This window comes from Rattus norvegicus, chromosome 10 (assembly GCF_036323735.1).
Source record: "Rattus norvegicus strain BN/NHsdMcwi chromosome 10, GRCr8, whole genome shotgun sequence".
Taxonomy (NCBI): Eukaryota; Metazoa; Chordata; class Mammalia; order Rodentia; family Muridae; genus Rattus; species Rattus norvegicus.
Window position 1 is genome coordinate 51,946,125 of NC_086028.1, and position 26,996 is coordinate 51,973,120.

Sequence of the window (26,996 nt, forward strand, 5' to 3'; positions counted from 1 at the left end):
AGAGAGAGAGAGAGAGAGAGAGAGAGAGAGAGAGAGACAGAGACAGAGACAGAGACAGAGACAGAGAGACAGAGAGAGACAGAGAGAGACAGAGACAGAGAGAGACAGAGAGACAGAGACAGAGACAGAGAGACAGAGACAGAGACAGAGAGACAGAGAGACAGAGACAGAGACAGAGATAGAGAGACAAACACACATCTATTCAAAGATTGTATTTTCCTTTATGTGTACAAAGTGATGGGTTTCATAATGACATCTTAATTCCAAATTTATGTGAAGATTAAATGACATTATACACAGGGCAACTCCTTATAAAATTCAAACTGTCAGTTCTTTGTTGAGCTAACCATCCCACATACTGTGAGTCTATCATCAATGAAAATGCAAGCACGGGACAAAAAGGATTGTGGGAGGAAGGCTTCTTCCTTTCCTCTGGCGGCAGCCTTCAGGTGATCCAAGATGGGTGCATGTAAATACATTTAGGAGCTATGGAGAAAGAAGCAGTCCGACATGATGTGCTTTCTTCTGAAGGTCTGCTGCTGGCAATACCGCCAGCTCTCCTCTGCACTGCACAGGGCTCCCTGCCCTACCTGGCCCAATAAAGCATGAAGACTGGGATACAAGGCTAAACAAGGTTTTGTCATTTATAAGATTCATGTCCAATGTAGTGGTCACAAACACTTGGCTCCTAAGGGTACAACTTATGGCAAGTCTGTCTGTCTCCCATGGTGTTACCCAACTGAAATTTTCCTGAAGCCTTCAGTCTGTTGCTGAGCAGAGAGTTGGGCGCCATTATGGGGCTTTGAGAGTCCTGAATCCCTATTGGGTTGTTGAAGATTCCACATATAAATTTTTGGAGGTTATCCTCATTGATCCATTCCATAAAGCTGTCAGAAGAAATCCTGACACTCAGTGGATCACCAAACCAGTCCACAGGCACAGAGAGATGTGTGAGCTGATATCTGCTGACTGCAAGAGCTGTGGCCTTGGAAAGGGCCACAAGTTCCACTGAACTCTAGGTGGATCTCACCATGCAGCCTAGAGAAGGCCCAATACTTTCCAGCTCCACTGTTACCCCTAACACACGTCATATTTGTAAAAATCATAACCAATAAGCAATTTAGGAGAGTCAAAATAAACAAAGAAAATGCAAGCATGGTGCAGACATTCTAGTACATTCGGGGTGTGATTTTTCTCACCTAACTTCATCCAGTCATTCTATGCAGTTGTCCTGGCAGAAGATTGATGACATGATCACTTTTGGTTTTGACACTGGAAATATTTGGTCTCAGGAAGAAGAGAAGTACACAGGCTATGTCAAAGCATGAAACCCCTGTTTCTCACCCCCAGCCCAGGGGCAGAGAGAAAAGACAGAAACCAGATTCTAGATAACATCTACAAGCAGGAAGTTCTACAGTCAACATAAGGAGCTCTCAGCCTTCACCCTATGTCACACAGAAAGTTCTGGCTGCTGCTAGGACTCGGAAACAGCACAGAAGCCAGCTGAGTCCCTGAAGGCCAGCTGGTCTTTGTGTGAGCACTGTGGAGAAATGCTGTTGCTTCCTTGCATTTGGGCATTTGGCAGCTTGCAACCGGTCATTTGATGACTGTCTTGCAGAAACGACATATGCCGTGCTTTTGTGCTTTAAAAAAAAATCATCTAGCTTACTCCACTTGAACCCCTTTGAACACGGCAAGACATCTCTAAAACCATCAACCCAGGCAGAGGGATCATGGGTACAGAGGTGGGTTAGAGTGCCTGTGTATCAGTTAGGCTTCTTAGACCCAGCATGGGATCTACCTTGGAGTAAGTACAAATGGAAGATAAGGACCAATAGCTCTCAGAGTCCAGGAGAGAAACTGGGGACCTGAAGCTTAAAGAATGGAGTCCAGAAGAAATAGAAAACCAAAGGATACAGCAGTGCAGATCGCCCTAGTTACAAAAGAGATTGTGTTTGGAGACTGATTCCAATCCTGTATCTCTGAAGAATGTAGTAAAATATTTTCTTCTATTCCTCTTTCTCCACAAAGAAAGCATAAGACACATCTAGTGATCATGCCTGACTACATCTGCTCCCAACACCGCTACACTGACCCCATCCCAAGTAGGTGTTGGAGACACTGAAACTTGTTTGCAAACTTGAGCATGAAAATAAGAGGCAAAGATCAAACCAGACTTCAAGATTTTGGTCCCAACAGCCAGCAAATGATTGTACTGAGATGTGGAAAGGACCAAGGAGCTGGCAGAAATTGGTGTACCTAGCCAATTATCCATCATTTTCTAACTCGAGTCCCATGAAAACTGAGATATCTTTCCTTTGCATCAATTTTTCTAGCTGCCCACCAGAACAATGCTTAGGATAAAGGTAATAGTAAATATACTATTTAACTTAATGAATTAATGAATTATGGGGAAATAAAAGCATGTGTCAGAGGAGTGAGGGAGAGACGTGTGTTCAAGATAGAGAGATTGTAGTGCAGGTTGGGAAACCTCGAGTTAGAAAGTCCAGGAAACATCAAACTGAAGAAGCAGCATAGATTGCTGGAGTCCAGAACTTAGAGAAGTGGTCCAAGTTAAACTCTTATCCCGGGACAAAAGGCCTGAGTGAAGCATCCCAAGCTGTTCCTCAGCTGTACCAAGTAGCAAATTACACAGCACTGTGCTGAAGCCTTTCATCTCTGCTGGCCTTATGCTGGTCTATCAAGGGCCATAGCTGGACAACCAACAATCAATATTTGATTTTTGTCTTATTTCCAGAGAGAAACGAACAGATGCATTAGTTGGGTTTTATTTTTATTTTTTAAGAATGATAAGGTCTCTTGTCTTATTCTTGCTATAACTCTTGAAAGAGCCCAGAGATGTTCGTTCTGGAAAGGGTTGGAACAAAAGGGACCCAGGACTGCCTCCTGGGCATCATTCCTCTCAACTACACATGGGTCTTACAGTTCACTGAACGACATGATCTAACAGTCCTCAAATGATGGAAATTTTTTCTAGATCATGCCAGAGAACAAATAAAGGACTATAAATAAAGGTTACAGTGAAAGTTAGTTTCAGCCTAGCATTAGAGATAGAAAACCAAATGGAATGCTCACACAGGGTTTGGAGTTAATCAGGTATGTTACCTTTGAAGTGTAATTTTTAGCTTTCTGTACTTCGACTTGCTCATCTAGAAAATGTTCAGTGCTGTACCAGACTATACATGTTGATAGACTGGATTAGTCTGACAGTAGGTATGGTCTTGAGCTCAGAGGCTACCCTCACTCCCAGTGGAAGAGCCTGACAATGAATCATCAGATAAGGAAGAAAGTTCTCAGGGGTGAGATGGGCTGTGTCTCATTTTGGGACCTGAGGTCTGAACACAATTCTCTGTGGCTCAGCCTCTGCAGGCCCCCCCTTACCTATACTCCAAGAACAGAAGTCTAAGTTTGTTTCACTTTACTTTATGGCTTAGAAGAGGGAAAGAGAGCAAAAACTATACAACACTGTAAGTTATTCTTCATGAATCCTCATGGCAGTAGTACCAAAGATAATATCACCAACCCTTCATAGACTAGGATTGCTGGGTTCAATGCCTCTTCCTCAAGCCAGAAGTGATAGTCTTCTCCTTTAGAAGACAGAAGCATTTCTTGGGTACCAGGTTAGATTTATAACCCAATTCTGCTCATTCCAAGGGCCCTACATTATAGTGTTAGGTTAAAGGGGATTGTACAGCTTTTCCTTGTGTGTACCTCTTTGGGAAGGAAGAGGTGATCAGAAAATCAGAATTTGAATACTGTTGAGATCCTTGACAACAGTAATATCAAAACCTGCTCTTAACCTGCTCTTAACGACATGCTATGGGCAGAATCTCAAAAGATGAAGAAAAATGTGATAGGCAAAGAAACAGATTCATTCCTCAAGTTCCTGGGATGTGGAGGGAGGGTCATTTGGGGCAAGTTTGCCCAAGAAATCAGGGTGCATTTCTCTGTGCATGAAGGCAGACTCAGCCTCCTTGATGTTTGCACCATCTAATTTGAGTTGTCTCCTTGATGGATGGGCTAGGATAGCTGTTCCTTGGTGGGTAAGGGATTCAGAGTCTGCTTAGTCCGCACGTTTTTGGCAGGCTGTCTGTCTTGATTTGTTGCTTTGAAGGGCCATTGCTCAGAAAGCTTTTGTTATCAGAGGAGCCTAGGGCTGCTGGGTCATGTCTGTTTCTGTACTTTGCAGACATTCCTCTCCAGGCTCAAAGCTTTGCTATCTTTATTACCCAAGCTGGGTGGACAGCCCAGCTGATGGCTGGGCAAACCTGTCCATCCATTGCTTGTCACCAGGTGATTCTGAGGGGTTGGAATCTTGCCATTCACTGTATAGGACTTGAGTTGTCAATGAACTTGGGTGGAACTGGAGACAAGAATAGACTGGCTGCCATGCGGGACAGCACACCATGCATTATTCATGGAGCAAGAATTTCTTGAGCTCCTAGTTTGTTTCAGGTGCTGGGAAGAGATACAGGATGATGCTTGTTTTCTCTAAGAATAAACCAATGAGCACAGCAGCACGTCAATGAGTCACATCAGAGGGAAGCGCCAGAATGTTTGGAGCTTTGAAAGAGCATCCTTCACAGGATGATTCTGCACTAGCCTAGGGTAGAGGGTGGTGCATGCTATGATAAGGTCAAAGGAAGACTCCACCTAGAAACACTCACCCCATCACATATTATTGAACCAAACAACTAAGGTTGTGGGAGGATTGTGTACATGGAAAAATCAAAGGGGAGGAACTGGGTTGTTTTAACTGTCAATCTCTGATGATGTCACACAACACAGTTCTCCCATGGGTATGCAAAGATTTGATTCAGTGTGATACCTCCTAATCCCTGTGGGTGGCATTTCCCAGCACCATCTCACCTTTATAGACTATCTTCTCTCAAGTTCCTTGTCAATCCCCAAACTACAGGTGTTGATTGTTTGCTTGCTTGGTTGGTTGGTTGGTTGGTTGGTTGGTTGGCTGGTTGGCTGGTTGGCTGGTTGGCTGGTTGGTTGAGTGTTGATTGGTTGGTTGGTTGGTTGAGTGTTGGTTGGTTGGTTGGTTGGTTGGTTGGTTGATTGGTTGGTTGAGTTGTAGCCTTGCTCCATGCTCACAGAATCCTCTCCAAGGGAGCCCGACTATAATGCCCCCGTGGCCTGGCCCAGTTGGTGATAGAGCCCACAGCTCAAGCCTACAGTGTGCATGGCATTCTAACAGCCTCAATTTTGCCCTCAGCCTGTTTTGTGCATGAAAAACTTACCTCTCCAACTGTGCCGTAAGTTCTTCAAGGGCAAGGCCAGTGCCCTTTGGGTGCTTTTCTTTACTCTTCGTTGGCTGGCATTATGTGAAGCACCATGCCTGTCACTGTTTTACCAGCGAGACTGATCAAAATGAGGCTGTTAATCTCATCTGTGGAGTTTCATTTGCAATTAAATGGATGGTGATGCCTTGGTTATGGCTTAATTAATAAATTCAATAAACATGAATTAAGAATCTATAATGAGGCAGGCTCTGTGTTAAGCACTGACTCTCCAGAGATAAATGACAGCTCTTGGCTCTCGAAAAGTTCATAGTCTAGTAACAGACAAACAAGTGTGAACGCATAGTTATAAGGCAGGGGGTAATTGCCAGAGAATAGATTTGTTTAAAGGACTGTGAAAACCCAGAGGAAGGAATGAGAAATGATGCTTGCTGACATGATGGATCATTTTGGTTTTGAAGGATGCAAATGGGATTTTTGAGGAGTAGAGGAAAAGTATCACAGACAAAAGTACAGGGCGTAGCAAGAGCACAGCTGTGTAACAAACCAGGAAGCCATATTCAAGGAATTAGAACCTGGTTCGTGTGGTAGGGAATGGATTCAATGGGTAGGGCTGGGGTCTTTCCAATCAGCTCAAGAAATTAAGCTTCATGCTGTTCTGGAAGAAAGCCAAAGGATATGCTTAATGTGTCGGATACCATATGGGATTATCTGTGAGTATCCTTTGAACTGGTTTTGCTTGGATTGCTAAGGAAAGCTTCACAGAGCTGAAGAACTGCTAGCCTACCGATTACACTAAAGGGTGGCCATGACAGGGACTGGTTTATCAAGGAGATGAGTTGAGTCAGACATGACAGTTCATGCCTGTAATCTCAGGACTTGGAAGGTAGAGATCAGAAACTCAGGCTGGTTTCGATCTCACCGTCTAGTTATAAATGACCCCCTCTCAAAAAAATGAATGAGAAGATGTGGTATTATCTGAGATCATGCTGACAGCAGAGATAATCCTTCAAGTAAAAGGAGAGAGACAGGGGAGGGTGAATGACTCCAAGAGTGACACATGCTTGCTAACTACTAAGACCGTTTATACAAACACAGCAACAGGTAAGTAAAACAGATCAACATGCACATTAATTAGATCAATTACAGATGCAAAGAAAACACAGTTTACAGTATGCAGAAAATACAAGTGACTAAATACAACAGAGAACCTACCTGCTAACCTGTGACCATAGTGAATCTTTGCACAAGTCAAACTGGTCTCCTCCCAGGCACATCCAAATTTTGTTTCATCAAAACCTGTGAAAAAAAAATGTTGTTGGAAGATTTTTAATGGCATTTCATGTACAGTATGACCTCCCCTTCCATCTCGGACATATTCCTTCCAGTACTCCTGATGGGAAATCCTAATTCTCTGGCATTAGAGAAAGGGACTAAATAGAGAACATCACAAGCATAGAGCACTCCAAGAGGACTCAAATGGTGACAGCTCCTCATGGGAGTCACTGAAGTCCACAGACTCATCCTCCCCCATCCTTCACATCCCCATTCCCGTTCTTCTCGGTGTTTCATAGCTAATTGAGAAAAGCTGAGCAAACAAGACATTGCCAATTCATTCATTACCTCCAGCAACATAACCGTTAGATGGATCGTGCCAGCATATCCTCCTGCCTTAGAATAGCATATTTACTCTGTGTTGACATTTCTAGGAGAAGCTGAATTGCAAGTGAGTGAGAACCCTCAGCTGTGAAAGACAGAGGTATGAAGAAATAATTGATGGCAGTAGGTATGGGCTGTCTGATACTGTCACCTTCCCCTCAAAGGATTCTCCAGCCCAAACTCTCATGAACATCTGGAGACTATTTCTTTCAAGTGTAGACAAAGCGTTTAAGAAAAAAAAAAGTCAGAGATATTATTTATGTGGGAAATGAAAAGTAGCTGGTAATGTTAAGGTTCAGAATTAAAGTTGCAGAAGATTGTTTCAGGAATGGGTTTATTAAACACTCATCCAATGTGCGTCTGGCCTTTTCTGTGCCAGGTATCACAGTGTAGATAGTATCGGCAAGCAAATCGAGGGCTTGGCCATCAGCAGGCTCAGAATCAGTAGGGTACCGGTGTGCTAACCAGAAACTACAAGGCAGGATAAAATGTGGCAATGAGGCATTTTTTCTAGATACCGCAGGAGAGAGAATTAAAGAGTTCTCAGAGTCCTGGAGTAAGGGAAGGCTAGGCAGGGGTTAAGTAATTGACTTAACTCCAAAAATTAAAGAAACTTCAAGAAAGAGAAGGGGGAGGAAGAAAAGGGGGAGGAAGGGAAGGAGGGAGGGAAATGCACTTTTATGGTTGTACATTACTGATGGTACAATCATACAGGGTAATACTACTGACCTTGTGCTGTGTTTGTGTGTGTTTTCATTTCATTCATAAAGACTTGTGCAGGAATCTGCTAGTAGGGACTGGTAAAATGTTATCCTGAAATGTCACACTATTTTTACCTAGCATTCTATCATGAATGCATTCCAGTGAAATACAATGAACAAAAAAAAAAACATTTTAAAAGAATTATCGCCAGGTATGGGAGTTCACACCTATAATCCTAGTATTTAGGAAGCAGAAGCAGGCAGATGTCTGAGGGTTTAAAGCCAGCCTGGTTTACATATCAAGTTCTGGCCATACATTGTTTCAACAAGAAAACAAAACAACAACAACAAAATGCTTTGGGGAGCTGGAGAAATGGTTCTATGGTTAAAAGCAGGTCCTGCTTTTGCAGGGTACCTGGGTTCAGTTTCCAGCACCTACATGGTGACTCAGAACTACCTGTAACTCTAATTCCTGAGAATCTGATCCCCTCCTCTGGCCTCCACAGGCACCAGGTACATACATGGTGCACATACATACATGAAGGCAAATATCAATGCAAATAAAATAAAATAAAGTTTTTAAAAAGAATTATCATTTGATCTTTTAATTGTTAATTGATAAACTATATCATAGTTTATCTAACTAAAGTCCTACTGCTGAATATTTAGTTTACATTTACTTAATATTAAGTTATTAACATATTATATACTAAGCATTATTAATACTAATTTACATGCATACTTTGTTATAATTAAATTGAGAGAATTTTTGTAATAGTAGGAACACCTTGATGTACATGGATGTTAGAATCCAGAATCTCCTGAAGATATCATCACCATAGATGTGCAAGAACTTTGCACAGATGTCATAGCATATGCTAATTATCTTCAAATATCCTCCTGTATACTTTACCACCTCCAGACTACTTACACCACTTCATAGAATATAAACGTTTGTTAGACCATTCTGTTTAAGGAGTGGTTGCAATAAGAATGTCTACGCTTGTTTATTACGGATACAATTTTTAAAAAATATTTTGGATGCACAGGTGTTTAAGTGCACAAAAATGGAACCCAAGAAACAGGAGTCTGACTACATATATATAAAGCCTCTTACTTCATAAATGATGAAACAGGACTGCGATGAGTTTAAATATGATTTTCCCCAAAGCATGAGATTGACTAATTGGAGACCTTGCCTCATAAACCTGTCAACACTCACTTGCGAAGGAGGAGCAGAAGAAGCTTGTACTGGTTAGTTTCCTGTGTCAACTTGACACAAGCTGGAATTACCACAGAAAAAAGAGCCTCAATTGTGGAAACGCCTCCATGAATCCCAACTATAAGGCATTTTCTCAATTAGTGATCAAGGAGGAAGGACCCAGCCCAATGTGAGTGGTGCTGTCCCTGGCCTGGTGGTCCTGGGTTCTATAAGAAAGCAAACTGAGCAAGCCAGGGGAAGCAAGCCAGTAAGTAACATCCCTCCATGGCCTCTGCATCAGCTCCTGCTTCCTGACCTGTGTGAGTTCCAGTCCTGACTTCTTTTGGTGATGAACAGCATGTGGAAGTGTAAGCTGAATAAACCCTTTCCTCCCCAACTTGCTTCTTGGTCATGATGTTTGTGCAGGAATAGAAACCCTGACTAAGACAAGGCTTATCTGAGATCTGATTAACATAGAAGGCCCTGGCAGGGTATGTTGATCAGGAACAAAGCAACTAAAAGTAAACAGGCCAGAGGAGTGATGGGTACTTGGTGATGTCATGCATGCATGTGAGAACTTTCCATCCAGGTAAATGACCCTGGCCAATGAGCTTTCAAGAGCAACAGCTGGGGGATCAGGTGACCTCTTGCACAGTATCTGACTAGATCAGGAGTTTTTACAAAAAATTCACCTAGCCTGACTCAGGAAGCCCACTACAGGGGATCTGACCAAGGAAGTTGGTACTAGAGAGAAGTAAAATACTAAATAGGGGGAGAGGGCTGGAGAGTTAGCTCAGATGCTAAGAGAACTTTTATTCATATCTGGCCACTCACAACCATCTGTTCACATCAGGTCCAGAGAATCTGACACCCTCTTTAGGCTTCTGTGGACACCCACATTCATGTACACATACACAATTAAAAAGTGAAATTTTTTTAAAGAAAAATACTCTTTTCTCATGCACAGGGATTCTCATATACCTAGATTAGCTAATTATCTCATTGCCACAATAAAACAAATAACAGAGGCAACTTAAGGGAAGAAGAGGTCATTTTGGCTCACAATTCTAAGGACAACGCTACATTGCAGGGAGTCATAGCAGTGCTCACACTGTGCTCCCAATCAGAAGACAAGAGAAAACTAATATTTACTGTGATATCCTTCTCTATTATGTTCACACTGGGGTTGACTGGGATGGTACTGCCCACATTTTGGTCCATCTTCCCACCCCGTTTATTTGTTGATGGTCAAGATTAACATCACAGGTTTCTATGACTAAAACAAGGTTATTAAGAAGAAACCATAAAAATTATTTACTATGCTTTATAATAACACCAAACCTTCGGAGATGAGGACTCCAAAGGAAAACTATGACTGTTAATGCTACATTTGATGAAGAGTCAACAAGCTTATCCAACTTCGGCTGGAAGAAAAGGATGTGATCTACTCAGAATAAACAGAGGTGAATTTATCGTGGCCTGTTTCAGTTCCTCTTTGTCTGTGTCTTCAGAGAGAAGGATTCTCAGAAAGACCAGATAGCCTGCCTCGGAGGATGGGATGAATGAGAAGGAAGTTCCTGTGCTTTTCTTAAATACCCTAGGGGATATTTTATAGTTATCCTAAAAGCCAACAATGCACATATGGCTACTCATAAAAACATGGCTTATAATATGAACAAGGGAATTCAGTGTCAGAGAAGAACTGAGCATGTCATGGTACCTTCAAGGGCCAAAGTTGTGTTCTGTGATGGCTTCTTATCTCGCTTAATGTTCTGCTTTTCCTGGGATCATTTCTTTCTCTCCTTTTCATAGTCTCCTTTAACACTGTGCCTATATTTTCCTCTTCTGTTTTAGTGATCTATTGTGGCACAGCAAAAGTTATCAGTATACAACAACCCCCATCTTATGACACATTCTTTTCTTTCTTTCTTTTTTCATTATTTTCTTTATACTTCACGTTACAGTGGTGTGAAAGCACTATACATTCAGCAGAAATTGTACTTCAAATTTAGAATTTTTATATTGTCTTGGACCCACGATATGCAGTACAATCCTATCTCAAGCTGGACAATGGCAGAGACTGGCAATACCCAGGAAGACATAGGACCACAGTGGAAAACCATCCACATGTTAGTAAGAAGTGATGCTCGGAAGGCTAAGTGTGTGAACCACATGTTCTCTTTATAATGGGTGTATCAAGATACAACTTCTTCATAAACTAAGGGTGTCTTTAGTACCGTGAGTGGGTAATCAATTTGGGACCTGCAGGTGTATCTGCTACAAGTGATATTGACTGGAGGTGGGGCACTTGGTAGTTGATAATCACTCTCCTTAGTCTGGGTTGAAGGATTCCAGAAGCTTCTTCACATTCTCAGAGCCATGGTGGGGATGCCTGAAGAGCGGACTCAGCTGCCTCCTCCCTGTCTACATACATTTTATGGGCTCACCATGCAGTCTCCTTGGCAGGCCTCAGGTTACCATGCTGTCCTCTTTAGGCCTTCTAAGTATATCCTGTGCCCCTTGATTTCTTCCACATTTTTAAGAACTCAGGAAAAAAGATGGCATAAATGTGTGTGGTCAGTTTTCTATATCAGTTGCAAAATCACCACTTTGTGGGAATGTGAAAAGGGGATGAAGGATATACACGAGACAGGAGACAACCCAGCCTAAGGACAGTGATTATCAACTACAAGGCTCCCCCTCCTCCCAGTCAATATCACTTGTAGCAGATACACCCACAAGTCCCAAATTGATGGCCCACTCACAGTACTAAAGACACCCTTGGTTTATGAAGAAGTTGTATCTTGATATACCCATCATAAAAGGAACAAGTGGTTCACACACTTAGCCTACCAAACATCCTGTCTTACTAGCATGTGGATGATTTTCCATTGTGGTCCTGTGTCTTCCTGGGTATTACCAAATGTCCCCATATGAAAAGTAGCAACCTCCTGCTGAAAACTGTTTCAAGAAGTATCTGAGCCCTGGTTAGAATTTACCCAGGAACTTACTGTTCCTTCCTTTTACTAGTCCAGCCTTGGACACTTCCATTCTGCTTTGTTTCTCTGATCCTTAGGACTGGCTAAGTGGCTCAAAGGGCTGATGAATTTGCCACCAAGCCTGAAGACATGAGTTCAATCTCCAGGACTCATGAGGTGGAAGGACAAGACCAACCTACTCCTGCAAGTTGTCATCTGACTTCCACACAAGTTCAGGGTGTGTGTGCTTACACATAGGCAAAATGAATGGATGTAATAGAAGAATTTTACAACATGTTTCCACTTCTTCTTGATGTTTCCTTATGAAAATGGAACTTCAGATGCACTCAGGATGAGGGTGGCTTGGAGAGATGTCTCAGCTGGTAAAGGCACATGTGCCAAGCCTGAAGACCTGAGTTTGGTCACATGGAACCCAAATGGTGAAAGGGAAAAACTGAATACCCCAAGTCAACCTCTGATCTCCAGATATGGGCAGAGATATGCACAAATCCTTACACATGCACACAAAATAAATAAATAAGATACTATTTTTAAACCAGGAGGAGGAAGAGGGTGAGGAAGAGGAGGAAATGAAGCCAGACTATTATGAAAGGCCCATGATTCCAGCACTCAAAGAGCTGAGGCTGGAAGATTACAAGCACAAGGACTGTCTGAGCTACATAATAAGACTCTATTTCAGTTAAACAGCAAAAACAAGAACGAGTTGAGTCATAAACGTCTTCGTACCCTTTAACCTAGTAATCTTACTTAATGCACTAGACTTAAAAATAAAAACAAATATGAGCTAAAACCATCAATATTAGTACAATGTAAATTGGCAGCAGGCTAAGTGGCCACAGAAAGGATTAATTTAAAATCCAGTGAGTGCATAAAAAGATAAGTTGGGTAGCATTCTTTTAAGCTTTAAATGATAAGACTAAATTTCCCAAGGGTAATTTCTTATTATAACTCTAAGCAAAAAGACTAGTTACTGCTTTGTAGGGGGAAGAGAAAGTACAAGCATGGGGGGAAAGAGCAAGAATAAAAATAAATTCTAGAAATTGCGTCTGAGTGGTGATATTTCGCACGATGCTTCTTGTGTTTAAAAAATGTTCTCTAATGTTATCACACTGATATATATATATGTATATATATATATATATATATATATATATATATATATTTCACCACCTCTCCACACTCCTGCATCATATCATGATTATTTTGGCATACCAGGACATTTAACAAAATGAATTTGAATGTTGATGCTTTCCCATGTGAAGTTTTGGGTTGGAGGCCAAGAAGACTTGTCCTGCTTCTGGCTTGATGCACTGCTCTGGGAACATCTGCCCATGTGCTGGCAGCTGGGGTGTCTGAGAGACTGAGCAGATAGTGTTAGTTTGTGCCTGTGAGGTGCTGCTTCAGAATACGCTGTACTTTGCACCTTTGTGCCTCCCACCATCAAGAGACACACAGTTTCTTCCTGTGAAGTTTGCCCAAGAGTCTTGTTGTTGTTTTCGTCTAAGTATGGGTTTTCAGCCCCAAATGGAGGCATTTCTCATAATTCAAAGGACGGCAGCAAACTGTGTTCAGAGTGTGCACCAAGGGGAAAACTGCTACCGTAGCTGTTTAAATCACACTCAAGTTTTTGAAGACTTAGCATGGATGCAGTTCACCCCACAGTCTGCATCCCATTATTAAAGCATTTAGAAATGCAATGCCACCATAACTGTCCATATGAGAAGTAGCTCCAGGCAACACCAAGCAGTGGCCTTCAGCATAGAAGACTGAAAGCCAGCTCTAAGAGTCTACATACATAGTTCAAGACCACGCAGAGCATCCTGAGTCCAGCAAGTGAACACAAAGACTGGAAGTCACACCTGCTGCAGTTTGTACATATCCTTCCCAATGTAGCTATTTGGTTGGTGACCCTGGAATGACAGACTTTCAGAGTCACTTGTCAGATCCATTTTCTGTATACTGTGCTGAGATGCACTTTTCTGTAAGCGTGTGTAAACGAATGTCTACTGTATGCCTGGCATATTCTGAATGGTAACTGTTTGCATCTTGAAAAAACTGAGATGATGGTGAGGTGGATGCTGTTGTCCCAACTCACAGCTTAAGTAACTTGTCCCAGGCCAAGGTACATTGGTAATAAACAGCAACAACAGGAATTAATCATAGGCATCAGACTTTAGAGTGGGGCTGTGAGCTACTTTTGATTTCTTTCGTGTAAATATACTCTATGATGTCTATAACTGTGCATTTCGTAGAACATATGCCCTTCATTAAAGGGTACATAACTACATCAGAAACAGACTTTCATTTCATGATACAAGATAGTACTGGCTGCAATCTTGGCTGAGCTACTGGTACCCATCTCAACGGTGCTTTGTTTAAATTCTTCATCTTGTTGGTTTTTAAATCACATCATTTCTTCTGAGTCATATAGCACTAATCCTCAGCAAATGGCAAGGACCAAGGCTTACTTGTTCTGAAGAAATTAAAAGATGTCATTGAAAACTGCCTGCCACATTCAAGTAAGACACCAGAGTAACAGAGTACAAACTAAAAGATTGAGTGCCTCATCCCAAGAGTCCCTGTCTGTTCTTTATCAGGCCCATTCTCTGTGTTTATGCATGCTGCACTCCCTGTATATGATTTTACAGAATGCATCACTGGGTTTTCTTCTGACAAGAAAATTGTAAAGGAAGTCACAATTGATGGAAAAGAATCATTTTTCAATCAGTGAACTTTTTGTCCTAAGTCGGGTCTGTTTGTAAAATCCTCATATCTGATTATTCAACCTTAAAATTATAATATTCTATGCTGAAGATTGATAGTTTAAGCCACTTAAGATTTAAATAGGTCATTGAAAAATACCTCTTTAGAAACACCTCTTAAAAATGACAAAATATACGAAATTTTCCACTAGTAAAATTCCTTCATCTCATTCCTTTTTCCCTGGCTTATTTACATATCAATTTATTTACTGTTGAAAAGTTGTTTTATGTGGCTTAAATAATAATATACCCTTAATTCCAATTCCTTAGAGGCATCAGCTTTCAATTTCTTCAATTATGTATTCATTTCTCTTCTATTTACTTCCACTTTCCTAGAGACCATGCCTGAGTGTTAGATTTTTCAGGTACTAGGTTTTGCTTCTTGGCTATTATTGTAAGCAATGAGAATTCAGATCTCCCGCTGCAGCTCTTCCTGCTCTTTGGAAACATGACACTCCCTCCTCCATCCTTTCTATGTAGACTCAACACAGTTTGCTTAGACGCATATGCATTACTTACCTTGTTTTATTATATGCTATTATTTTAGCTCACCTTAGTTAGCTAGTCTTAGAGTTTCATTGCTGTGAAGAGACACCATGACCAAGGCAAATCTTATAAAGGACAACATTTAATTGGGGTGGGCTTGCAGCTTCAAAGATTCACCCCATTATCATCATGCCAGGAAGCATAGCAGAATGCAGGCAGGCATGGTACTGGCGAAGCCAAGAGTTCTACACTTTGATCAGAAGACAACCAGGAGTGACTATCTTCCTCAGGCAGCTAGGAGGCAGGTCTCTTCTGCATTGGGCATAGGACCTCAAAGCCCACCCCCACAGTGATGTACTTCCTCCAACAAGACCACGCCTACTCCAAAAGGCAACACCTCCTAAAAGAAGCACTTTCCATGGGCTAAACATACTGAAAGCACTATATCCATGCAGTCTCTTACTGCTTTATTTTTCTGACTTTCTTACTTCCTTTGTTTTCTGAGTATCTCTCACTTATTATTGCCTAACTCTCTTACCATTGTGAATATCCTCTCGGGTGCATTTGGTTCCATTGTACTTTAATTTCTAGTGCGATAGCAAAACACAGGTTGGATAATGTATACAAAACAGAAATGTCCTTGGCCTGGATTTCTGAAAGCTGGGAGTCCAAGAATATGGCAATGGCATGTGTGCCTCTGTTTGGCATCTGACGGGAGCCTTCCTGCTGCATAGCATGACAGGAATGCACACATGGTAAGGCAGGGCATGTGAGCTAATATGCATCTGTCTTCCTCTTACGTAATCACTCGTGCCATTCTGGAGACCTGTGCACACTTGATGCTAACCAATTACTTCCCGACACCTCTACCTCCAATGATACCAACACAAGTCAAGGTTGTTTCTAGCACATGAATGTGTAGGGGATCCTTTTTTCAAACCACAGTGAACAACATATATTTCTAAGTAACCTCTATGTTTACTTGTCTTCCCCATTAAGTAACCTCTATGTTCACCTGTGTTACCCCTACTACTCAAACCGAAGTGGAGGATTAATGTGTTGACTTCCTGTCCCTGGGGTCACCATTTACCTTTCAGGCCTTCCTTCATCCTCTCAAGTGCCATTGTTTTCCTGGATTTTATATTTGAATCTTTTTTTCTATTTACTTTGTTTCAACAGTTGATCTTCCACCAACTTTCAAACAGATAGGCAAGTGGACATTGATGACAACATTCATGAGATCTGAGAGCTACCAATTTTGCATTAGCACCTGAATAATAGTTTGACTGATGGTAGAAGCTGGGAGTGGGAAATTTATCACAGAACTCTGACCACAGTCAATCTCTTGTCACCTGGCTCGCTGAATAAACTGATGTATTCGATCAAAGTTTTCAAAATGACACATTTCTCTCTCTTCATTCCTCTCCCTCCCTCCTTTTCTCCCTTCCTCCCACTCCTGTCTCATTATCTCTTTCTCACAGGTTCTAAAATTAAGGAGATCTATCTTTTTTTTTCTTTCGAGGAATTCTGTTTTGACACACACCTGGTTTTCTTTGCAATCTAGGAACTCATCCATCAGAAAAAATAGAGAATTAATTAAGATGCTTCTTCAAAACATTCTTCTATCCATTTCTCCTTCCTTTCCTATTCTTCAGCCATCAAACCTGCCAAACTGATCTATTGTTGTTGTTATTCTTATTGTTTTTGTTCCACCTGTAAAGGAGTCTCTCAACATTATCCTCCAGATGTATGTATTGAATATCTCATCTTGCATCATATTCTTAACTCCAAAGTGTTTTTTCCATCACATCCAGTATTCCTGTGCTGCCTCTGTTCCCCCATGCATCTTTGGAGATCTACCTTTTGTAAGTGGAAGATTTGCAAGCTTCACTTCTGCTACTCCTACCTCTGCTTCCTCTGAGACTCTTGTTTGCCTGGCCTGGCATAACAGAGAGTTTCCACTGGGTCTTGGTACTCCCCAGCAATAAAGGAATCTTCGTATAAGCAATTCAAGATAGTTTAATTTTTTAATTTATGTTTTGTCAGTATATATTAATTTTATATAGTAATGTGTTTCATTGGGTCATTTCATATGTGTATATAATGTGAATAATAATAATAATTAATCCTTGTTTGGTAACCACTAGTCTATCATTTTTAATTATTCCTTGTAACCTCTTGAATGTATTGATCATTCTGTTCAATCTTAAGAACTTCTATATTCTGTAGAGCTTCCTTGGTGCCCATGAATTCCTGAAGCCTGCTTGTATTATGGAGATGTGTTCTCTTGTCTTCATTATGACAGATGGCTTTATTACGTCTGAGTTGGCATTCCAATACCTTTGGCTTTTAAAGCTTCTGATGAGAAATTTGCTCGTATTCTTATGGACCTGCCTTTGAATGTGACTTTGTGGTTACTTCTTGAACATTTAAATACACTTTCTTTGTTCTGTACACTTGGCATTTTAATTGTCTCATTTTGAGAGGAGTTTTCTGGTTCTGTTTAGAGTTTTATGTGCCCATGTATTGGCATGGTCTTCCTCTCCCTAGACATTTTTTATTTTCTGCTGTGATTAATAGGGAATATTTCCTATGCCTTCAGCATGGATGATTTTTTCTTCTTTTCACCCATACTTTATTAGTGTTGTCTTTTCATGGTGTCCTAAAGATCTCTCTTGCTCCTTTTATACCTTTTCGTTAATGTATCTTTGTCCTCCACTGAATATTTTAATTATTCTTCCTTGCTGTCACGTCCTGATAGTCTGTTTTCTCTGTGATCTATTCTTCTATAAGTTTTCCCAGGTTTTCTTTTGACTTACTGAATTTTTCATTTCCAGATTCATTTCACTAGGGTTTTTTCTTCAGAATTCTGTATCTTTATTGAATGACGCTTTCATATCCTCCATTGACTTCCTTGTTTCATTTCCTGTTTGTACTTTTTGAATTAACTCAAGGGTTTATTAGTAGTATTTGAGATTTCTTGAAACATATGTATAAACATCTTTTTGGATTCTTTGGAATTTTGTCTAGGTTATTGTCTACTCTTACTGGTGGAACACTACTGTGTGATTGATAGATTTTGAAGAGGACATAGAAATTTTTCTTTTGATTAACCTCCTTTCATTGGAAAAGTTTTCAAAGCTAAGAAGGGTCTAGACTGTAGTAAGATTGAGGCATCATATTGGTGTACATGGCACCAAGTTCTATAATACTCCTTCCCAAAGTAGGAGACTATACACCAACAATCACCATCACCATCATCATCATCAACAACTGACTAGGAAATAGAGTAATAATCAACAGGAAAGCATTCACCCCCTTGGAGCCAATCAATCATTTCAAGTAGTAAAGAGATACTGGTAGTTCTGGGTGTGCTAATGTAATATATTGACTATTATATAAATAAGTTGTAAAAAGAAAAGAAAAATGTACACAAAGACTAGTGATTCTCCATGGGATTGATGGAGTGAAAGCAGAAGTAAATATAACAAGAAATGGGACTTCTAAAGGAAAACACTATGGGACAAGATAACAGAGTTTTGGCTAGAGATGAACTAAACAGGGAGAGGAAGGTAAGAACATACTGTCAGAAAACAGAAGAGTTCTGCCTCTTAGGAGGTGCCACAGAGACCCTGGAAACCAGATGGGTCTATGTTCTTTGGGAGAGGAAAAAGAGAAAGGAAGGATATGTGTGTGTGTGTGTGTGTGTGTGTGTGTGTGTGTGTGTGTGTATACATCTATGTATATGTATGTATACATATGTATGCACTATGCACACACATTGTGTATATATGCATATTCGTACATGTGAATATATTTGTATATGTGTGCGTGTATTATCTATGTGTGTATATATGTATATGTATATAATTATGTATATACATATGTAAGTATGTATATGTGTATATATACTTAGTGTGCCTGTTTGTGTGTATGTGTGTGGGTGTGTGTGTGTGTGTGACAAAAACAAAACAGTAACAAGTTGTCTATCCTAATTAAATGTGAAAGAAAATGGAAAAAGGGATGTCCATGAATGAAGCTGTGTGAGCAAAGTCTTTGAGAAGTTGTGGAAAAACTTCAAAGAAACAAGGCAAAGGTTTTGAAACCTTTCTCTATAACATAGGTTGTCTTTGGAATACACTTTTGTGCCCCTCCCATGTGTAATAAAAAGGAGTGTGTTTACTTTAGATCACTCATCATCTTGCCCATTATTATTTAGGTGATGTATTCAAGTATGGGTTGCTCTCCTGACTGTATACAGTCTAAGCTCATACAATCTTGCCCTTGTGACTATATACAACTTGAACTCAGCTGAGCCTTGTTAACATGACCCTGCTTAACCCTCAGAATGCTCTCTGAATATAAATCGATGCCCTGAGTAAAGTCATCTATTGCATGAGACTTTAGTCTACCTCATACTTAGGCTCCACTCTCCTAGGTTCATACCACTAACTAGAGTTGTAAGAAGGAATAGATGTGTATGGGGGAGGGAGTTGTATGGAGTTAGTGTATGAAAGCTGACTGGCTCAGCCTTTGGATTCCATCTGGAGTGTCTTAGTTTTGGCTTCGATTGCTGTGATGAAACACCATGACCAAAGAGCAGGTTGAGGAGAAAAGAATTTATCTGGCTTACACTTTCCATATCACTGTTTATTATCAAATAAAATCAAGACAGGTACCTAGAGGTAGAAGCTGGTGAAGAGACCGTGGAAGGGTGCTGCTTACTGACTTGCTTGCTCACCCTGGCTTGCTTAGCCTGAACTCTTATAGTACTTATGACCACCAGCCCAGGAATGGCTCTACCTATACTGGGCCCTCCCCCCATGAATCACTAATTAAGAAAATGCCCCACAACCAGATCTTAAGAAGGCATATTTTTCCATCGAGGTTCTAGCCATTCAGATGTCTCTAGCTTGTGACAAGTTGACATAAAACTATCCAGCACATGGAGTACCTTCATGGTCTTTCCCAGGCCATTGGTGTTGCTTCTTCTGTCTGCTATACTCTTCAGAGCTAAATTCCTCAGCATCAGACTCTAGCTAAGTCCACAGTGAGGAACACTTTTGATGGAGGCAACCAGGTAAAGACATTTTTGTGAAGAAATTCCCAACTTTACCATATCTTTTCTCTTGTTGGGTCATATTCCACAGATACTGAGATACCTAATTCTAGTTTCTCCCTGAAGATGTGGCCTGACAGCCTTCCAGAATCAAGGAAAGAATGAAAGCTGAGTGAGCTAATTATTTATAGATTCATACTTTCTCTTTCCTTCCATTTAATGCACCTATGATGGCTAATCTTGTCCATTTTATTACATTAAGAAATGTCTTAGAGATTAATTAAGTATGTCTCTATGAGCCTCTCTAATGGTTCTTCCAGAAACAATTAGATCATGAGGGCAATGACCTAATGAATGAATTAATCTCTTGATGGATTCATACTCTGATGACATTATTAGGAGGGGTGAAAGGTAGAAAGTGGGGCCTTGTCAGAAGATGTGTATCACTGGAATATGTCCTTGAGAGCCCTCTATTCCACTGAGTCCTTCTTGTATATCCCTTTCTCTGTGTGTGGCTGCCAGAAAATGAGCTGCTCTGTTCTAATGCACTGTCTTCATCATGATAGACTAACACCTCTGAAACCATGAACCTAACTGATCCCTCCTCCCTTAGATGATGTATGGTGTACTTGGGTCATAACAATGAAAAACTAACACAGCACTGTACCCATAGCTTTGCCCTTGAGTCTGCAATTGAACTTTCCAAGGACTTAGAACAGAGATTTGGGTGAGTCCAATCTGCCCACATCCAATACACTATGTTTCTTATTTCCACCTTTTCTGCAATTCCATCCCCAGATTGGTCCCTGGTACTTATATTTCTGAGATCCAAAAACCTTTCAAGATGAGGAGTCTCACTTCTAGTTTTCCTCCACTATCAACTAAAGAAAGCTTTAAATTTTCCCATCCCGACAAATTCACTGATAGCCATTTGTCTGCTGTCTGGGTGTTTCCAATCTTCGTCAGTTCCCTTTCTAGTTCTTTTTGCCTCTTGGGTCCATATTCCATTTTCATATCTGGGAGATTTCAGTCACATGTGTTGAGTTTTTATTTCACTTTTCTTGTCAACAATTTATAGAAAGAAAGTGATAGCAGTGGTTGCTGGCAGGAAAGGGAGACTAAAGTGAAAAACTTCCATATTCTGAGTAAGGCAGGATCCTCTTATCCAGAGTTTCACTTTTCATAGTTTCAATAATCTGCAGTCTGAAAATATTAAGCAGAAAATTGCAGAAATAAATCATTCATAAGTTTTAAATTGTGTGTCATCCTCAGCGGTGTGATGAAATCTGACTCCAGCCTGCTTTGTCTCTCCTAGAATAGAGTCAGCCTTTGGTCTAGCATATCCATGCCTTCCGTGGTACCTGCTCACATGTCACCTAGCAGCCATCTTGGTTGCCAGTTATCATTGTAGCACACTGTTTGTGTTCATGTAACCCTTATTTTACTTAATTATGACCCCAAAGCACAAGAGTAGTGATGCTGGTGTTTCAGATATGTCGAAGAGAAATCACAAAATCACAAAATACCTCCATTAAGTGAAAAGGTGAAAGCTGTCAAGGAAAGATGTCATGTCCCTCTGTTGCTAAAACCTATGATAGGAATGAACTTACCATCTAGGAAATTGTGAGAAATGAAAAGAAACTGGTGTTGGTCTGCTGTTACCCCTCAACCTGTAAAGATTATGGTCACATTGTGCACTTGGTTAGCAAAAAATGCAAAGGGGCATTAAGTTTTTGCATGTTGGCATGTAGAAAACATAGGTCACAGAAGCTCCGTCTGCGCCACAATTCTAGGTTCCCACTGACCATCCTGTAACATATAATATATCTTGCAGGAGAAAAGATAGATATTTATTTCTGGGTATAAACTTTGTGTATAACGTGTATACAAACGGGTATAGGCCAATGATCATCTTTTGAAAAGTAATTTATCCATATAACAAAAACAACAATACCTGCAGTGGCTAGAGTGCTTATATAAGGTGCAAAAAGCCTTTGGATTCGATCCTCAGTACTACAAATACTGCATATGGTGACACACACACATGGGGTCCCAGAATTTGGAAGGTAGAGGCTAGAGGATCAGAAGCTCAAGGTTATCCTTAGCTACACAGTGAGTTTCGGGCCAGCTGGGGCTACTTGAGAACTGTCTCAAAACAACAAAACAAAACAAACCCATGGCCTATGAGTGTCAATTACTCTGTGTTTATACAGGTATACCTACAAACAACTTAATGGAAGTATTCATTTTAGCTCATGGTGTCAGTCCATTGGTTTTACTCCATTGGTTCTGGGCCCATGATGAGGAACAATTTCACAGTAGTGCAATCATGTTCCAGAAGCTACTCACCTTATGGCAGACAGGGAGCAGTGAGCCAGAGATAGGCTTAGGACAGCCTCTAATGACCTACTTCTTCTATCTAGGCCTTACCTTCTAAACTTTCCAAAACCTCCCCCCAAAACACCCTAATCTGGAGACCAAGCCTTCAGTGTGTAAACACATAACTAAGAAACCAAAGCTTCTGTGACCTCACTGCATGCAAACTTTCCATCACTTTTTTTCTTGAATCAGAATTGGGGGTTATGTTACTTATTGCTGATTACTGCCATTAGCTAAAGCAATGAGTTGATATCCAGGTATGAGCATCCGAGTAGTTAAGGACCAATGCCCAATTGTCTATATTCACTGACTTGTCCTTGGCATTGATTCTAACATATTCTACAGTCTCTAAAAGGGCTTGAAAATCAATTGGTAAATTTAAAACTGTATCTTCTAGGGGATAGGGATGTGGCTCGTTGCATACTGCTCTTGCAAAGCCCCAAGTTTACTTCCTAGAATGCACTTTGGGTAGTTCACAAATAGCAGGCATAGACATAAATTTAAAAGTAAATAAAATAAGATTGTGAAAACTATATCTTTCATGGCATTAGTTTTAGTAATTAACAAGAATTTTTTCAATATGTTAGACACATATGTCTCCTTCAAATCTATCTAGATATATGTGCATATATATAATACCAAAAATGAATTCATAGGCAGCATAATAATGGTCATGTACAAATTAAATACAGATGACTTAATGTGAGATCATAGCACTGACTACTTATGGAATCCACTGAGAACCTCAAAAGCCAGGAGTACCTGCCAATGAAATGATCTGGCCAATGACATGTCCTTCTTCCAATGTACCATAATACTTGTCATTATTTTGAACTTGACTTTAGAATGTCCTCAGTGATGATGTGGCTTGGACCCCTTCTTGCTATCAGAAATGTAACCTTGAACACTGTCTCTCCAATTTTAGCCTTCTCCCCCTGTGGCACCCCCTGTCATTTTGTCTTTGGAAAAGCATACTATATACGCCAAACTGGAAAACAGGCTTGTTCTTCAAAACTTCAATTAATTTAATGACAAGTCATGGGTTTTGTTTGTAAGTGACACAGAAACGTTGATGGCTTCACACTCACCCTGTAATAGACAGCTGATAGCACAGGGGTTGGGTCCAATAAAAACCAGTAATCAGTCCCCTCTGTACCTCCCCGTTTCTTCTTTGGCTTCTTGTTTAAAAAACACTGGACTCAATAGGTCATTTCTCTTTTGAAGAACCTTTCCTAGGAATAATTTCTGACTCATAGGAAAGTTAAGAGAACACTGAGTACCACTCCTAATTTTCCCGTTGACTGGTGTCTTATATCGCTTCACACTCACAAGTTCTCACCAGCCACAACTAAGAAATCAGCACCACTTCACCATTAGCAACTCATGTCTATACACTGCCTCTCTGTCCTTCATTTTTTATCTCTCATTCTTTGGTTCCACTCAGGGCCCTGCCCAGCTTACCACTTCCCATCTGGTATTGTGTTTCCATAGCCCCTCTGGTCTGTGGTAGTTTATTGAACTTGGCTTATCTTGAGTAACCTTTAGACTTTTATAGTGTTTTGAAAAATCTTTCTCTCATGGTTTGACTAATGTGTCTCATGATTACTCCAGAATCTGGAGATTACAAGAAGGCCACAGAGGTGTGTCACATCATATTGTGATGATATGACATTACCATGGCTTGTCATTGTTGTCACCAGTGCTGATCATCTGAGGAGGGTAGCATTTGCTGTGTTTTCCAACTGAAAAGTTAGTCCTTTTCTTCTTTTTGTGGTATGTATTTTAGGGAGGACAGTACCATCCAGAGCCCATATTTTGGATGTGGGCTCCTATGTTCCACCTCCTCAAAGGTGTAGAAACTACATAAATTGCTTAAAATTCCTCTACACAAAAGAGCTTTCTTTTGAAACAGTGTCTCACTGTGTACATAGCCCAGGCTACCCCTGGTTTCTATATGTATACTAGTCAGTATATATAATTGCATTAAACTAACTCTGATATGTATGCATTTATGATATATATATATGGCAACTTACTAAGTATTCTGTATTCCCCAAATTCTAGATTCACATTGCAAAGTCCATTCTTTTCATGAAATATTATTTTAGACAAATATGTGCTGTCCTTTTCTCATCCTTCCAGAAGCACAAGAAATATTTCACCACTCTAAAATCACTCTTATATTCCACCTACCAATGTGGCCCCTCCCCAAATTCCTCACCATAATCTATCTGTTCACTGCCTCACAAATTCGTCCTTTTCATAACTTTTGTAGGATTTTCAGCCAAGTTTCCCTACCATTTTGCAATGTGCATGTAATACCCATTCATGTTTTCTCACAGCTCAGTACCCCTTTTCTTTTAATCCATCCATAATATCACAATGTACACATATACAATGTTATCTCATTCAATAACCTATTGACAGCCATCTTGCTTCTAATATTTATTGATTATGAATAGAGATGCTGTAAGCGCACGTGTAGGCATAAGTTTTATATCAGTTAGGTAAATACCTAGAGAAGGAGTTGGTGCATACAGTAAAATTGTTTTTAGCTTTATGAGAAGCTGTCTTTCAAAGTAACTATGCCATTAAGTATTCCCACAAGCACTGAATTACAACTCTCATTTCTAAACAGCTTCCAGAAATTACTATTTCCAATGTTGTGGAGCTCAGCCACCCTCGTTGGTATGATGGTATCTTGTTGTGATTTTAATTTGCAATTTCATGGTGACTAATGATGTTATGCATCTTTTCATTTGTTTATTTGCTGTCTACAATCCTTTTGATGAAATTTTCTTAGATTATTTTTCAACTGGGTTCTTTTTATATACACCTCTTATATAGTTTAGAGTTAAGACTTTTATGAAAAAAAATTCACCTGTGAAGTGTTTCTTCTGGTGTGTGGCTAATCTACACAGTAAAACCCATCATGAAGTATAGGATGCCTCAATTTTCTCTTATATTTTCTTCTGAATGCTTTATAGTTTCTTCATATGTCTATGGTCTATTTTAAACTAGTTTTTGTAAGATATAAAGGCTTAAGATTGTAGTTGTTATAAGTGATTCAGTGTTTTCACACATGAATAGTCTATTGCCTCTGTACCATTTGTTGAAAAGTTTGTAAATCCTCTTTGAGTTGACTTAACAATCTGTCAAAAATTCAGTTAACTCTCCCTCTCCCTCTCCCTCTCCCTCTCCCTCTCCCTCTCCCTCTCCCTCTCCCTCTCCCTCTCCCTCTCCCTCTCCCTCTCCCTCTCCCTCTCCCTCTCCCTCGCCCTCACCCTCTCCCTCTCCCTCTATCTGGATAGTTGTATTTTTGTGTAGTTTCTAGTCTCTTCCATCAATTTGTATGTCTTTACATTGAGCAATACTATACTGTCTTGAATATGATAACTTTATATTGTCTTAAATAGGTCATGCGCGCCCCCTAACTTTGTTTTTCTGTACCGTGCTACCTTTGCTGGACTCCTTTTCTCCCATTAATTTTAGGTTTTTTAATTTGGTTTGGTTTGGTTTGGGTACAGATCACTCTGTATCTCAGGTTTGGTTAGGTTTGCTTGGTCTGATTTGCTTCTGATATAGTATCTCAGTCTGTAACCCAGACTGCTCTGGTATTCAATATGAATCCCAGGCTGACATTGATCTTCCTAAGGCAGCCACTGAGTGCTAGAATTGCAAAAATGAGCCACTATACCCAACTTCTGAGGGTTGTGAGGAGGATCTTTACCTTTCCATGTGTTTTTCAGATTGGAATTGTCAATATTATCAAAATAACTTTCTAGGTTTTAACCAACTTTGCCATTTATCTGTGCTCAAGTTAAGAAAATTTATATATTGACAATACAACTGTCAGTCTATGAACTTGTACCTGGACCACCACCCCAGGTGAATTTTAGTTTCTTTAAAAACTCAATTACATTTTGTGAATATGTTTTTGTTTTAATCCCAGGCTTCACAGCAGGTGATTATGATTTGCCTCATGCACTAGCAGGGGTGTGATTTTTTGCCAGCTGCAGATAGTTTAATTCTGGAGCTTCTGGAGAGAGTAGAAATGGGAGATCCCTGAGAGGAACTGCAGCTGCTGCTGGTTTCTGTTGTTGCAGTTTGTCAAGCAGTTGTGAGTAAAAAGAGAAGAAGAAATTAGTTATCCTGACAAGGAAGATTGGACTTGCCCCCAAGGAACTCAATGTCCCTAATCAAAAGGAAGTAGTCTAAGAGATCTATGCCTCCTTTCCATTACGTAGTGTTGCTAAGTTGGAAGGGACTAAGGTGGACTAAGGGTTGGAAGGCTGATAGGTATAGGAACTCAATAAAATAGCTTTTAAAAAATACACCTACACACCACTGTGATCTGCCAGAGTTCTTTCATCAGTGTTTCATACTTTTCTTCATATATTGTCCTGAGTCCCTGAATACATTCTATTAGATCTATAGTGAATGCTTCATTTTCCCACTGTAGCCTTTTGAAATTCATAAT

At 40.3% G+C, this 26,996-nt stretch overlaps 2 pseudogenes; both read left to right on the forward strand.

Annotated features, from left to right (window-relative positions):
- The first annotated feature begins 459 nt into the window (after positions 1-459).
- Rpl15-ps7 (ribosomal protein L15, pseudogene 7) lies at positions 460-1,081 on the forward strand (annotated as a pseudogene).
- Positions 1,082-2,056: 975 nt separating this feature from the next.
- Pgam1-ps11 (phosphoglycerate mutase 1, pseudogene 11) overlaps positions 2,057-26,996 on the forward strand; it is a 31,430-nt pseudogene continuing 6,490 nt past the window's right edge.